The 13,603-nt window shown below is 42.3% G+C and overlaps 1 long non-coding RNA gene and 1 pseudogene across 2 annotated transcripts in view; both read left to right on the top strand.

The window, feature by feature from the left end:
* LOC139707247 (uncharacterized) overlaps nt 1–13,603 on the top strand; it is a 177,031-nt gene that overhangs the window by 61,073 nt on the left and 102,355 nt on the right. The window lies entirely within an intron of this gene.
* LOC114094094 (small ribosomal subunit protein uS5 pseudogene) lies at nt 7,958–8,774 on the top strand (annotated as a pseudogene).

The following is a 13,603-nucleotide window of genomic DNA, read 5'->3' as shown; positions in this document are numbered from 1 at the left end:
CTGTGGGTCATGGATCCAAGAAGGGCTTGGCTAAGTGGTCCTGACTTGGGATCCCTCAGGCAGGTGCAGTGCAGGGGTGGATGGAGCTGGCACGGCAGGCGGCTGACCTGACCTCTCTCCATGTTGTCTCTGAGTGGTCTAGTTTGAGCTTCTACACAGCTTGGTGGCTTTAGGGTCATCAGACTGCTTACATGGCAGGTTAGAACTCCTGCACAGGCATTCCAGAGAAGCAGATGGAAGGTACCTATCTTTTCCAACAAGGCTTGGAAATCATGGAGCAGCACTTCTATGCTTTCTATTGGCTGAAAGGGTCACAAAGCCTGCCCACTTTCAAGGGAAAGAAACACAGATCCCAACTCTCAATGGGATGTGTGTGAAGGTCACATTATAAAAAGCACATGAGGAATGAGTGATAGTGTTACAGCCATTTTTGGAAAGTACAATCTGCCACAGTGGTGCAGGGAAATATTCTATGCCCACAGCGGGGAGAGGAGAGTGGATATTGGCTAAACACTACCTCAAAACATCACACGCCTTTTGCACATGGTATAGGGCTATAAACAGAATGCATATGCAAAATTCCCTGTTGGATAACTGTATTAGGTTGGGTGCCCAGAAGCATGGCCTAGATGGAAAGCCTATATAACATGTTTAGTGAGGGGTTGCTCTTTTGGAAAACTCCTAACAGGGTAAGAGAAGCAGCTGAGGACAGGGGCAGAAGTAGGTCATAATGTGGTTTTAGAATAAATTTGACTTTGACCTAATCTTCTCAGAAGCCCTAAGTATGAATTGCACAACAAAGGTTGTCCTGCCTTGAGGTCAGGAGGTTGAACTTTTATTTTCTTGTCTCAGTCAGCCACAGATGTTATATGGGGAAGGTGGGGGAACACCTGAGATACTTCTCAGACATCTCTATGCAAGAGAGTTACCTTTAGCTATGGAGAATCCTCCAGAAAAGAGTGTACATGTGAGCCATAAGCAGCCAACACCTGGAGCAGCAGCAGCAGCAGCAGCAGCTGGAGGGGTACAGGCTGTGGTTTGGGTATAATTTAAATGTTCCCTAAAAGACCCATCCCCCGGGTAGCAGTATTTATCCACTGGGGTGTGGGATTCTTAGGTCATTGGAAACATGCCCTGGAAGAAGATTGTGAGACTGTTCTCTCAGTTTCTCTGCTTCTTGGCTCGAGATGTGGCTGCTTACTCTGACAAACACACTGTCACTATGATGTTCTTCCTTTACCAGAGGCACACCCTACCCAAACTTGGATGTAAGCCTCCAGAACCATAAACCAATATAAACCTCCCTTTGCTTTGTAAGTAGCCTTTGTCAGATACTTAGTTATAGTGATGGGAAACTGACTAGTATAGGTCACCTGCCTAGTAAATAGAGATATGCATGAGACATAATTTGTGCCCACTACAGCCCACCCCTTATACCATTCAGAGCTATTTGCTTCTCACTTTAAGCTTACGGACTCTGTCTTCTCACAACTTCTCTAGGATTCTTGGCCAGAATTTTTGGATTAGTAGATCAAACTACAGTCCCCATTGTTGCAGTTGGTCCTGAGGTCATAATGGATTCCCATAATCTTCCCTGTCCACTACCCTTTCTGAATCCCTCTCTTGGCTACCACTTGGCTGCCAATCCTTATGTAGTGGAGTGATCCAGACTTTCATGCCAGGGATCTGAGCTCCTGTTATCATGCTCTGATCAGGCTGTATTTTTGTACTGAAGACACCCCAGTGGATCAGCTATTATATGTATCATGTGTTGCATGTATTCCCCCATTTTGATCTTGAAGAAATATCACAACTTCCACATGTTGATCATGGTCAAGCCCTCTTGCTAATAAGATGACTTGCATTCTTTGCCTACTGTTGGAATGAGGAACCTAAAGTAACCAGGAAGACAGCAGATACTGCTTTAATTTTATCAAAAAACTGTTGCATGATGGAAGTATTTCTAGACCTACAGAGTCTATAGTATTGTGAGTTGGAAGCACAAATTTCCAAGTGACACCTGGGGTAATAGTGAGTGGGGCCACTCCTACCTCATCCTCCAAATCTGATTTCCAGGTGGATATATTCTATTTATTGAGAAACAATCCTACATAATGGCTCCTGATTTAAAGTTTATATGGCCTCCCAAAGGACAGTGCCTTCCCTGTGCAAGGTGTTAAGGCCAAGTTTGCACCTTAGCTATGTTTTCAAGATGTTGTTCCAGTGCTTTCTAGAGCCAACAGCAGAAGAATGGTGCAGTAAATAGCAGGATCAGTAGATCACATGGGCAACTTCTTTGTTATAATGTGAATTTATTTGTCTAAAGTGAATTTATGCAGGATCAGATTTTTCAGACTTTGAGTTGTAGTCCTTGGGACAGTAGCAGTGGCAAAGGCCTACAGGTAGGAAAGACAAATCTATACCTGGAATATTTGTCAATTCTAATCAGGATGAAATATCACCCTTTACAGGGTAGCAGTAAATGAACTTGTCACTAAGCCAGTTGATTTCCTTTGAGCATGGTACCATACAGGGGGTACTGGTGTTTGTGGCTAACAGGCTAAACATTGAGCAGTGGAAGAACCAGATGAACCTTAGAAGGGAGGATCCTGTGCTCCTGGAACCATGGGTATCATATTCATGGCTGCTCCATTCACAAGTCCATTGCATAAACACTGATGGCCAAGGACAGAGGCTGGCTGACATCTACTGTCCAGGTGCTTGTTAGTACCACCTCTGTAGTCAGTGCTCATTAGTAGTCATTAGCAGGTAATGCTGAGCTCCTCATAATTTGTGCCCACTCCCAAAGGTCCACCTACATGCCCTTTTATATATTTCCTTGTCTCTAGTCTTCCAATTTGTTCCACCCAAGCCCAAGCCCCTAATCCATCAATGGATCCTTTCACTACTGCCTGTAAGTCTGTATGTACATCCTTACTCAGGGTCACTTTTCTCTTCCAAGTGGACGAGGCTCCACCCCTGGGAGTGGGAGTGATGGAGTTGTTTTTAGAATGGTATGTAGTCCTCTGCTTAAGATGGCACGGCCTCACTCCAGAATCCTAGGGGTCTGAACTGAAATTCTCTATTGAGGCACATATCCAAGGCTCCTCACAATACCTTTATCACAGCTGCCATTAATGTTCTGGGCTTTGCCTGGTCATGTGGCCCAAAGGGCAGGGCTGCTTGTATTGCCGATTTAGACCTGTGGCTGGACTTATGCTCCGAATCCCATCAGAACGTGTAATCTTCTATGCCACCCATTTTATAGATGAGAAATTATGTTCAGAGAGGTTAAATAATCGTCAAGGTCTTAGAGCTGGAGAGCTGGAAGGAGGTGGCTCACAGTATTGCCCCTTCTATGCTTTCAGACCTATTTCCAGGATACCTATGAATAGAAGAAAAACTCACCTGTGGCTGATTGCATGTGGATGAATTGGCTCGCCCTTGACATGCCAGATGTAGATCAGTTTTAGTTTTTCAAAATAGGCTGTGACTCAGGTACCTGTATTGTTCAAGGACAGGCGCTGGTGCTGTGTCCTTCCCTGACTCAGTAAGTGATTCAGACTGAGAGTTGGCTAAATCGGGGAGGACTTTGGGATCGCATTATAACCTTTTAGGTATTCATCTTATCCCCTAGCTAAGAATAGATCAGGACCAAGAATAAACCCTACTGAAGTTGTCCTCTTCCACTAGAGGTGTGAGGGTTTTTTTTTTGTCCCCTGCATATAGGGACCACTGCATTTTGAACTCGACTCTTTCTTTTGTCCAGTTGCCCTTGGACTGACTGGAACATTAAGGAATTGGTTGGCTCAGAAAGGTTAATTCACATGCCCAAGCTATTTATGCAGGAGCCGGGTTTGGACCCCAGATGATTCAGCTCCACCGAGTCAGACCAGGCCCATGCCATAAATAAATTTGATATTTATTGACAATGATTGATGAGAAACTAATACATACTTATTTAGCTGTGTCTTAGGGAATTTACAACTGTTTGGATCAGGATCCATATAGTAACAATATTGGATTTCATTCTACTTTATTTGATAAGGTGAACTTTTAATGATTGACATAAAGATTACTCTGGTAAACCTTTATGTTCTTTAACAAATTAGAATAAAAAACAAACAAACAAAAAGTCCCAAAATATTTATGTTCTTGGGACTCAGGAGAGTTCTTTTAACTTTTATTCATATTAGTTTATAGACTAGTGAGAGGTAGAATTTTAGAAAGTATGGTAAAAATATAAATAACTCTTCTGATTTTATTGAGTGAAGTTGAAAAATAAATCACTGAGTCCTTTAAGGTTAATATAATTTATTTTATATGTTCATTTAACTTCTTAATTTATTGATATGTATCTCAAGACATATATCAATAATATATATTTATATATGATATATAAAAATAATATTATATATTTTTATATTATATTTATATATGTGATTTTATATATCACATATAAAATATTATATATGTAATATTTTATGCAAATAAAACATATACTTTTGACTTAAAGAAGAATTTTATATATTTAAATATTTTTATATTTAAATATTTATTTTATATTTAAATATTTTATATTTATTATATGCAAAATAAACATATACTTTTGACTTAAAGAAGAATCTAGGCTCCTTCCCCAGTCTTCCTAAATAAGTCTTCTAACTACCCGAGCAACTCACTCCCAGTCTGCCCTGAGCAGAGGAGGAGAAGTTTGGAGCATTGTGTAAATGAACAAGATCCAAAAATGGGAGCCCCTTCCAAGTCCTCTCCATGGTTCACATTATAGTGCCAATAGTATGTTCTTAGTGTGGGTCAAACCTGTGAAAGTTTATATTTGAACAGAAAGTAAATTTCAAACTCCATCCCTAACTTTTGGGCTCTTACCTCCTTTTATTTCCATTAGGGGAGATACCTTTAAGTCCTGCCTGCCTTTCCACCTGGCCAAAGTGGTTGCCTCTGTATCCGAGCAGGAGAGAGAGGACAGCCTTGGCCTTCTTCAAGCATCCCGCACACATGTGTGGGAATAAGACAATGAGTCACAATATTTAGATCATCAGATATTTGTGATTATTTTATATGGCTGCTCCATCAGCCTGCCTAATGTGGAGAGCCCTGAGGTTTCTTGTTTAGGACCAGCCTGCATTTCTCCTAAGAACTCACAGGCCCCTGGACTACTTCACTTCTCGTCCTGCCCATACACAAAACAGACAGTGGGCCGCAGGTGGGCGAAGGGACTTTGTTAACTACCACAGCCCAGTCTCCTTTCCATACAGGCAGTAGGAGTGCATGCTCTGCTTCTTCAGTCTCTCTTGCAGCCAGGCCTCAACAGATGCAAAATATTTCTGGGTTTGGGCTAAAGGTCGAAATCCAGTGGGATGCTGCCTTTGCTTTTCACCTCACCTGACTGTCAGAGTTTCCCACAGGACTGGCGTCTAAACCTGGAAGCAATTGACATTCGAGCCTGGTGGTGTTGGCAACAAAGATGTAATGACTCCCCTGGTGAATCCAGCCTTTGCTGTTGTTCGGCTTCTGCAGGGAAGCAAATCCTGGCTCTCAGTGTGGATCATTTGGGAGGGGAAAAAAAAGGCCGCAGGTGGCCTTCCTGTCTCTTTTGACTGTAGAAGGGTTGCAGAATTTTCCTTCAGCTTCAGATCTTCGCCATCAATACTTTAAGTCCCGGAGGCCCTTTTCTAACCAGGCTAACCCCTGAGTCATTCCCGAATGCTCCCTTCTCCCACGATGATTGTATTCCTCTGTCCGTTCACAATTTTAATTATGAGTTTACTCAATGGGCTTCCCTTCGGGTTAACTTCTCCTGGTAACTCATTAAACCTCTGAGTCACACATTCATTATTATAGAGAGGACCAAAATGAAAGAACAAGAAGGAGCTGTGCCCTGGGAGAAACCCGGGGTGGCTCGCTGGGGTTAGGTGTGACTGAGCATCTGGAATCTGTCTCTTCTCCCCTTTGGGGAAGGTGTCCTGCGTTGAGTGATGCTGTACTTAATGCAGTGAGGTCATTGGTTGTGGCTGAGTCTAATGTGAGTTTTTGCTGTCCTATGACACCAGCTTATAATTCTGGTTAAAGCTCTTCCCTCCTATCTAACTATGCCCTCCGACCTTAGGTGGTCTCTAAACAAGGATGTGATTACTCATTAAAAAGGAAGCCCAGAGGCTGAGGTAGGAGGATCATGTGTTCAAAGCCAGACTCAGCAACTTAGTAAGGCCCTACGCAACTCAGTGAGACCCTGTCTCTAAATAAAAAATGCAAAAAAGTGCTGGAGATGTGCCTCAGTAGTTAAGTGCCCCTGGGTTCAATCCCTAAAAATGTATCCCAATCATAATTTGTATCTTTGAAAGAACATTAAAGGGAACCAATTCATAACCCACAAAGACACTTCTTAATATTTCCTTTCCTTCCCACTACAAATTTTCCAAAACCACCCCTCCCACCAGCCCTCCAAGTCATTTCTTTCCTTTCTTATCCCCTCCCCAAGGTGAGTTAGGTCTTTGGGCCTGGACAGGACACTCCTTTGTAAAATGGGTGATCTGTTGTCAAGATTAACTGAGATAAAACTTGTCAATACCACCCATATCATACTGGGACACTGTAAATACTCTAAAGGTTGGCTATTATAATGTTCAATTCAGTCTTCCTAGCCTCAATTTTGATTTCTTCCCTCTGATGGCATCAAAATCTGGAAGCTGAGAAAATGGTTTCTAAATAAGAGTAACAATAGATGTCATTTACTGAGTATGACTTGTGTCCCAGGCACTATGCGAAATCCTTTATGTGCATTATCTCTTTAATCCTCACCCCAGCCCTGAGGGACAGCTGCTGTGATTATCCCCATTTCACAAATGAGGAAACTCAAGACTTAGAGAGATGAAGCAGCTTGCCCTAGGCCACAGAGCTGGTACTGGTGGAGCTGCATGCAGCCTTATGTACTTCCAAGGCCTCAGTTTCATGGCTTTGCAAAAATTTGCAAATAAGTGTTGCCCATGAGAGTTTTGACTATCGAAGACCAGTGCCTCATGTTCAGAGACTTGGGAACCTCAGAACAAGTGGCTTGCTCTTGCCATGCTGGATCAGCCCCCACAGGCTGGGGTGAAATCACCTGGCCTGTGCCAAGATGAACCCTCTGAAGTTCTCCTTGGCTTTCAGAGTTAGAGATAAATGTATTTCTCTGCAAAGGCTGGCATTTATTTCTTAATAATCAAGTTAGAAACGGATGTAGTCTCCCTAATCAGCAAAACAAAGGTTTTCTGTACTTTTATATGTGCTGGAAACTACTAATGAGTTCTTGGGGATTTATCACTGACTCTAGAATAGAAGTAGAAGCCAGGATATTTGGAGTCAGTGAAAACAGGGTTTTGCCAAGATACTTCAGCTGCAAGGGAACCTTTAAATATTCCACACATCCGGTGCTGCATCTGTGCGGGGGAATTTGAGGATGAGCTGATGTGGATGCCCGAGCCCTGCACAAAATCCTTCTCCTCCAGATGTTCTGGGGCCTCCTGTGCAGGCCCTTTGTAGCCCTTGCAGATTGGCCCCTTGGGTGGCTCTGCAGCTGAAGGTCCCCTCTCTAGGCACAGTACCATTTGCACAACTCATTTACCCCAGAGGCCACTGAAGAATGTGGACTTCTGCACCAAGTTTGGGGGTTCCCAAAAGTCTGTGTGTCCAAGACTCAGCAGCAAGGGTGGCTGCTAAGACTGGGGTCCTGTAACTGATGCCTGTTTCTGCTTCACCTGAGAGTCAAATGCCATTATTATTGGTGGCAACTCTTTGCTATTCCTCCTTCTCCTGCCTCCTCCTCCTTCTGCTCTTTCATCCCTTTTCTTCTTCCCCTCTTTCTCCCCATCTTACTTCTGCCCCCCTTTTCTCCTTTGAAAATATGAATAACAGAAAAGAAAATGTCAAGCTTCTTCTCTGGGAAAACACCAAATGGTAGATGACGCAGAGCAGTGGGAGGTCCCAGGGCATAGGGATGGGTGGCCATGGTGGCTTCTGTGGAGGCTTTGGCCACAATGGGGCAGGAGCAGTGGCTGCTAGAGGAGGCAAGGCTGAAGACAAGGAGTGGATTCTGGTCACCAAGTTGGGCCACCTGGTTAAGGACTTGAAGATCAAGTCCCTGGAGGAGAACTTGATCTTCTCTTTGCCCATCAAGGAGTCTGAGATCATTGACTTTTTCCTGGGGGCATAACTCAAGGATGAGGTTTTGAAGATCATGGCTGTGCAGATGCAGATTCGTGCTGGCCAGCGCACCCGGTTCAAGGAGTTTGTAGCTATCAGGGATTACGACAGCTCCAAGGAGGTAGCCACTCTATCTGAGGGGCCATCATCCTGGCCAAGCTCTCCATTGTTTCTGTGTGGAGAGGGCTATTGGGGGAACAAGACTGGCAAGTCCCACACCCTTGCAAGGGGACAGGATATTGTGGTTCTGTGCTGGTGTGGCTCATCCCTGCCCCCAGAGGTACTGGCCTTGTCCCAGCCCCTGTGCCCACGAAGCTGCTGCTGATGGCTAGTGTTGATGACTGCTACATTTCTGCCAGGGGCTACACTGCCACCTTGGGCAATTTCATCTAGGCCATCTTTGATGCCAGCCCCCCAAAAACAGCTATCTCTGGAAAGAAACTGTGTTCACCAAGCCTCCCTATTAGGAATTCACTGACCATCTTGTGAAAACCCACACCAGAGTCTCTGCACAGAAGACCCAGCCTCCAGCTGTGGCTACAACAGAGGGTTTTTATACAAAAAAATTAAAGTGAATGAAACCTGAAAAAAAAAATGTCAAAATGTGGCTGATCATTCACTCATGCATTCATTCATTCCTCAAACATTTATAAAGCACTTGCTCTAAGCTGAGCATGGAATGGGGGATACAAAGGTAAATAAGAAATGCTCTCTATGGGATGTGTGTAGTTCAGGAATGCTGTGGTTAGGTGTATCCCCAAAAGGCTCTTGTGTTGGCATCCTGGTCCCTAGAGTGACAATGTTAAAAGGTAGTGGGACCTTTAAGAGGTGGGGCTTAGTGGGAGGTCATTAGTTATTGGGGGGGGGGCATGACCTCAGAGGGAATTAACGTAATTCTCATGAAACTCCAGTCTTGCTCTCTGGCTTCCTGCCTTGCGATGTGATCTCCCTTTCTCTGTCTCTTGAACCCCACCTCTGTGATTCCATTTGCCATGAGACCTTCAGCAGAGCCAAGCAGACGCCAGCACCATGCCCTTGAACCTCCAGAACTATGAACTATGTAAATAAATGTCTTTTCTTTACACATTTCCCCGACATAAGTATTTTTCTATGGTAACAAAAACCAGACTAATACAAGAGGGAAAAGGCAGACATCTGACAGTTTTAACAAATACCATGTTCCCAGAACTTACTGTGCACCTGGCATTGTGCTGAGTTACCCTTTCACTGGATCATCTCATTTAATCCTCAAAGAAACACTCTGAGGGGGAATTCTGGCACTTGATCCTCTTATCCATGAGGCTGAAGCAAAGACAGATTAAATAATTGGCCTAAAGTTGCACCACCAGCATGTCACAGATCTCACTTGAGCCCAGGCCGTTCTGACTCCAGCATCAGCATTACAAACAGTTCTGCTGCCTCTTACTTAATTACAGCACACTAAGACAGCATCACATAAGTAGGGTCTAGCAGAAGTGCAATCTGAAGCCTGGGAATTCACAGTACATGAGCTGGGCGACGGGTAGTGATAAGAGAAGAGCCCAGAAAAGAAGCTAGACCAAGACTGTGAAGGGCCTCGCATCCAGTACTCACAAGGTAGAGTTTGTCCTGTAGGCAGTGGAATAATATGGCACCTTCTGAGAAGAGAAGGAAATGATCAGACTTACATACTAGACAGTCATTGTTTAAAAATAGGTAGAGAATATAGTCCCACAATTAAAAATCCCTGAGTGTTAGGTGTTTGGAATATAAATGATGCAGCCTTTTTCCTCTTTAGTCTTTTATGTGTTTTCTGAATTTTCTTTATTGAGCTCATTTTCTTATGCATACCCAGGTGTAAAGAGTTGGTGTGTTGGAGAGGGCGAGTTGGTGGCAGTCCAGAGGCAGGGGTGCTGTGAGGAGGGAAACTTGCTGGTGAGACCACAGAGAAAGCAGTTGGGGGGTCTAGGGCAAGTAAAGGGCTTTGCAGAGACTGGATCTAACTTGATCCATTAATCCTCAGTCCCTCTCCCAGAGCCTAGCAGGCCCCGCACACCTCACGAATACACATTAGTCAACGAATGAATGCGCAAAAGAGGAAAATCGCCACATGGTTGGAGAAGAGGGCATGGATCTGAGGAAGATTTTTGAGAGACAACCTCCAGGAACCACATCATGGTGCAATGAGGATGCAGTTTCTTCCTTAAAAAGCAAGGAAATTGTCTTCTGATATGTGGTAGAAAATGTGGGGAGAAATTCACAAAGGGAGATGTAAGGGATGATGACTGTTTTGAATATGTTGACTCTGATGTTAAGTGGAGAAAACAAATGTAACCACTTGCTGCAAAATCCAAATTGGGCATGGAAGTCAGATGGAATGGAGAGAGTATATACCTTGAGGGATGATAGTCCTGGGGGAGCGTGGCTGCTTTACGGAAGGGCAGGAGAATCACATTGAGAAGTGTCTTAAAAATCTTCCAGTCCACAGTCCCTCTGTCCCCATTGTCAGAGAATTCCTAGTTGTCCAAGTAACTTAATTCTAACTTCATGATTTATTTTATTTTATTTTTTTATTTGTTTTAATTAGTTACACATGACAGTACAATGACCTTGACATATCATATATTTGAATCACATGGGATGATATCTCATTTTTCTGAGTATACAGGTTGCAGAATCACATTGATCATGCAGTCACATATATACACATAGTAATAATAATGTCTGTTTCATTCTACTATCCTTCCTATCTCCCCAACCCCTTCATGTTTTAATTGCTATTTATTTTATTGTGTTATATATGCCCACCAAGTGTACAAGTTCAGAGTTTGTAAAATTTTCACCAAATTAATACTTCTATTCTCTCCCTCTGGGACCAGGAATGGAACCTGAGCCATGATAAGAACAACAAAAATCTTACTTTTCCTACTTACAGTCTTTGCCTGTCCATCAAGTATAAACGTTATTCTGACTTATATCATCATAGACAAATCTTTCCTGGCTTGAATCTTTGAATATATGGAATCATTCAGCACATTTTCTCTTTTTTTTTGTCTGACTTTTTCCCCTAAACATTATGTTGTTGAATTTCATCATTGTGGGTTTCATGAATGAAGTCTGTTCTTTCTTGTTTTCTTATCATTGCATTGGATGTCTGTGCTACAGTGGAATATATCCTTCTATTGCTGGTGAATATTTGGAATATTTGGGTTGTTTGTAACTCAGGGCTACAAGACTTTTATGAATAGTCTTGATTATTCTATTTTGAAAGACCAAACCCTTATTTTTTTTTTTGTTCTGTATGTATTCAGGTATGAAATTACTGGGGCACAGGGCATATGCGTGCTTAACTTTTATAATCACTGCATAACAATTTGTAATTTGCTCAAATTTACATTTTCATCAACAGTTTATGCAGTTTATTTTGTTCCATGTCCTCATCAACGCTTAATATTTGTATTTAACTTTCCTGAAAGGTGTGTAGTAATATCTCACTGTGGTTTTAATTGAATTTCCTGATGGCTAATGATACTGAGTTTCTTTTCTTACTGGCCATTTATCTGTTCTTTTTTTTCTGATGAAGTGTTGGTTTAAATATTTTGTTGGATGATGGAAAGCCCATGCTTGATAACTCCAATATATGGATTATCAGTGGATCTGTCTTTGTTCTCTGTTTTTCTCTTGGCTTTCTGTGGTTTGGTTCTGTTTCCTGGAATGCTTGGTAGTTCACATTGTATCTGGACATTATGTATGAACTACTGTAGAGCTTGTGGATGATTTATCTTCCTTCAGATAGCATAGCATTTAATTTTCCCAGATAGAGTATGATAAAATCACCTTAGTCCTGTTTAGATTGGTCTATTTCTGGTTTGTTCTTCATCATAAATCTCTTCCAGAATTTAAATTAAAAGTCTGGTGTTTAATAAGTCCCTGCTTCTTAGTGATCCCTGAATCCCAATTTTTGTCTTGCCCATTGAGTCTGCTTTCATCCTAGGCTGCTGATTTGTATTTGGCCTCTACGCTTCCCTTGTGTATTATTGAATATACTAAGGGGAAAGCGTGGTCCTGGACAGGGGCCTCCCTTCAGTGAATATTTTGACTCCCTAGGATCTTAGATCCTTTACTGTTGGCTTTTTATCCAACATGTTCAAGCAGTTAACTTGGGTGAATGTGTATGTGTGTGTGTGTGTGTCTGTAAGTGGGATTTTGTTTAGCTTCCACAGATGCGCTTAGCTAGAGTGTTAGCCTGATAGTAGCTACTCCATCACAGATGGAAGAATAAGCATCTATTCACATTCTGAATAATTTTTAGAAGGTCATTTCAATAACTTCTTCCTTCTTTCAGTATTTTTTGGTAGAAAAAAATTATTAAATCATAGCTGCCATGAAACTTTACACAACCCTAATGAACTGGAGCAAAAACACAACCTAGGTACATACATTTATAAATATTGGATTAATGTTGTACATAAGATATTACCTTACTTTCCCGTTTTTGTTTTGTTCAGTACTGGGGATTGAACCTAGGGATACTCTTCACTGAGTTACATCTCCAACTCTTTTTATTTTTATTTTTTATTTTGAGACACAGGGTCTTTCCAAGTTGCCCAGACTATCCTTGAACTTGCAGTCCTCCTGCTCATCCTCTAAAATCATGGAGATTACAAATGTGTGGCACTGTGACAGGCCCCATCTGATTTTAAAAATGTTACTCTCTATATCCAAATATTAATACACATTCAGGAATTTTTTTTTTTAAAAAAATCTTGCTCAAAATTCCTAACTCTAGCTTTTTGCACTCAATGACAAAATATCACAAAATAAACAAAATTGATGTTTTACTTGAAGTCATTCCACTAGTCTTCAGGGTATAGGCCATACGTTATCAACTGGCCCCCTATAGTAGATGCTTGTGAGGGACACCATCAGCTACTCACCTATGCGGACCAGGTGGTAGATGCGCTTGTATAGCTGATATAAGATGGAGTCCCCACAGATAAGTTTTGTCCAACAAATCATACACTCTGGCACCTCTTCTTTGATCCATCTGTTTCAGCATCATAAACTTCTTTAGGCAGATTCTCTATAATGCTACTTATTTGAGCTACTCTAATTTGTTTATCTTCAGTCAGCTGAGTTGCTAGTTGAGGCTGGTGAGGTGTTGGAAGATGGGAGAGAACTGGGACTTGTTCTTGATCCACCTGTGAGGCTCTTGCTCTGCCTGTGGGAGTTCCTGCTCATAGACAGCACCCAATGTGAGTCACTGAGGGTAGTGCCCTATCTTTTGAGGCTGATGAGGGTTTGTACACAGTTTGGGCAGTCGTTGAGGGAAGTTTTACCAGAAACCAAGTAGATGGAAAATTCAAGTCTCTGTGGAGGCAACCTCAGTACCCAGTGCTTGGTCTTTCTTACAAGAAAGCCCCTT

The sequence above is a fragment of the Marmota flaviventris genome, chromosome 10 (genome assembly GCF_047511675.1).
Source record: "Marmota flaviventris isolate mMarFla1 chromosome 10, mMarFla1.hap1, whole genome shotgun sequence".
Taxonomy (NCBI): domain Eukaryota; kingdom Metazoa; phylum Chordata; class Mammalia; order Rodentia; family Sciuridae; genus Marmota; species Marmota flaviventris.
This window is presented reverse-complemented; position numbering and strand designations above follow the sequence as displayed.